Here is a 2,846-nt window from a genome sequence, read left to right on the forward strand (position 1 = left end):
CGCCACCTCTCCCTCTCCCTCTGTCTCTCTCTCACACACACACGCGCGCGCACATTCTTTCTTCTTTTCTCTAATCTCTCCTTCTCTCACAATTCTTAAATTCTTCACAAAGGTTATTGTTTTTAAACTTTTGAGCAACATTTTTACACCAACCAACAAATTGCTGAAAATTATGCGAGATCCGAATTCTGAACTTAGATAATTTTTTCCATGAACTTTAACATTAAAACGACACGTTAACTCTTATGTTGCCTTGTTACATAATGTATATTAACCCTGATTCAACTAATTATTTTCCATGCAGATGGCGTACCTAGCCAATTACTCTTTGTCATTTTGATATATTGTCTGGCTAACTTATTACTGTATGCGTATATAGTAATTCTTTTGTATTCGATCTAGAAAGGAGGTAAAGATGATACTTCACAGACTAGGTTTAATACGATCGAAACATGTCGGGAGTTGTTACAGGATTGGCCAAACATCAGGCAAAGTCGACCTCGACAGAATTTGAGCTCAGAACACAAAGACAGACGAAATACCGCTAAACATTTCGCCCGGCGTGCTAACGTTTCTTATTTCTTTACTGCCCACAAGGGGCTACATACAGAGGGAACAAACAAGGACAGACAAACGGATTAACTCGATTATATCGACCCCAGTGCATAACTGGTACTTAATTTATCGACCCCGAAAGGATGAAAGGCAAAGTCGACCTCGGCGGAATTTGAACTCAGAATGTAACCGCAGACGAAATACCTATTTCTTTACTACCCACAAGGGGCTAAACACAGAGAGGACAAACAAGGACAGACAAACGGATTAAGTCGATTATATCGACCCCAGTGCGTAACTGGTACTTATTTAATCGACCCCGAAAGGATGAAAGGCAAAGTCGATCTCGGCGGAATTTGAACTTGGAACGTACTGCTAAGCATTTCACCCGGCGTGCTAACGCTTCTGCCAGCTCACCTACTTATTTTGAGAGACCATTGTGAACTTCAATTGATTTCCAACGCATTTCAAAAGCAGCACCTGTAATCTCTCTGGCTGGTCCTCTGCCGCTTTCATTTTCTCTTTCTATTCATTTAATCCTCATTTGGAAGTGACTTATAGCCTACGAAAGTCATTAGTATAGTGAATTAGTCGAAGGATAGAAAGGCAAAGGCTGTACAGCTGAGAGTTCAGAGCGCGTGGATGGAGTGAAACGAAGATGATCAGAGGCTGATTTCGTAAAACGATCTACTTTCAAAATCAGCAGAATCAATTTGGTCTGTAATTAGTTCTACAACTGATATGCTGCAGATCTTCAATGAATCTTAAGAAATCGGGTATTGAAAATATTGAGGTGTGCGAGTTCTATAAGAAGTCAAGAAGGACGGTGATATTTTATTGTAGAGTACTTTTCTCAGCTCATACCACAGTCAAGTACTCAGCCAGCTGGCAAGCATTATACGCGAGGCGGCAGCGGTGTAAAGGAGGGAAAGAGAAGAGAGCACAACAGATGAGAATTATTAAATGTGTTAAAAAAAAACAAAAAGGAGCAAAAGAAGATGCGGGAAGTGTGCGCCCTCCCTTGGTGTCTGTGGGGTGTTAAAAAGAAAAAGCAGATGACTGGGGGGGGGGGGTGTGAAAGACAAAAGGTAGAACAGATGATGCCAGCAGACGTGGTGAACACGACCTTGAGACCTGACCTGGTTCTTGTGTCAAGGGAAGTACGTCGTGCAATCATGATGGGTCACAAAGATAGGGGAAGCAAAAAAAAGGAGACAAATAGAAAGGTATGCGGTGCAGAAGGAAGAGAATAAGGGGAGACATAGAAGAAACAAAATTATGGACAGTAAAAGTTGGGCGTAAGAGTAGGGTGTAAGGCCTTTGCTGCTAGAAGATGGATTCGCGATTTAGGTATAATTAGACGTAAACTGGAGGGGTGGATGCGGAGGATTTTCCTGGCAGAAGAGATTGGTTCGTGTTGGGTGGAGTATGTGTATAAGTAAGCAGTAATGAAGGAAGTGCTGAGTGGAATATCTCAATGCAATACCAACCAGCCAGACACAACTGCTTGAAATAGCTGAGACATCGATGAGGTCAAGTGTACTGCTGCTCGTGCTTTGAGACGTATGCATACACACAAACACACACACACACACACACACACACACACACACACATTCTTTATATTCTCTTTTCTTTTACTTGTTTTAGTCATCAGACAGCGGCCATGGTGGGGCACTGCTTTGGAGAATTTAGCCGAAAGAATAGACTCCAGTACTCATATTATATATATATATATTATATATATATATATAATATATATATATATAATATATATATATATATATATTTGTTGAAATAGAAAGATGAATTTTCTTGTTACAGATTATTCAAAGGTTTAACCGATACCTGGGTAGCAAAAATCACAGCAGAAAATACACGGTTGGAGATAAGACCATTTGGTGTTGCAACCGTGCGTTGGTGCGGATAATTGAAGTTTATATTATTATTATTGAATGGAAGAAATGGAGTTGAACGAAGATTGTACAGAATTCCTTTTATTACATTCTACACATGTTTCAAAGGCCACAAATTTCCAAATTCTGATTAAATAAGGGTACCATATTGTGGCTTTCTCATCAGGAAAAACAGGAATTCCGTTGACAGAGCAAAACAGAACAGAGGCGCAGCAATTCGAACGAGGAGGCTCTTTAAGAGCCCATGGCTGAACTGTACAATCTTCGTTCAACTCCATTTCTTCCATTCAATAATAATATATATATATATATATATATATATTGAGGTTATAAGAGGTAATGGTGTCATTGAGACCCAAAGGTGTCAGGTAATGC

Source organism: Octopus sinensis, linkage group LG3 (assembly GCF_006345805.1).
Source record: "Octopus sinensis linkage group LG3, ASM634580v1, whole genome shotgun sequence".
NCBI lineage: Eukaryota > Metazoa > Mollusca > Cephalopoda > Octopoda > Octopodidae > Octopus > Octopus sinensis.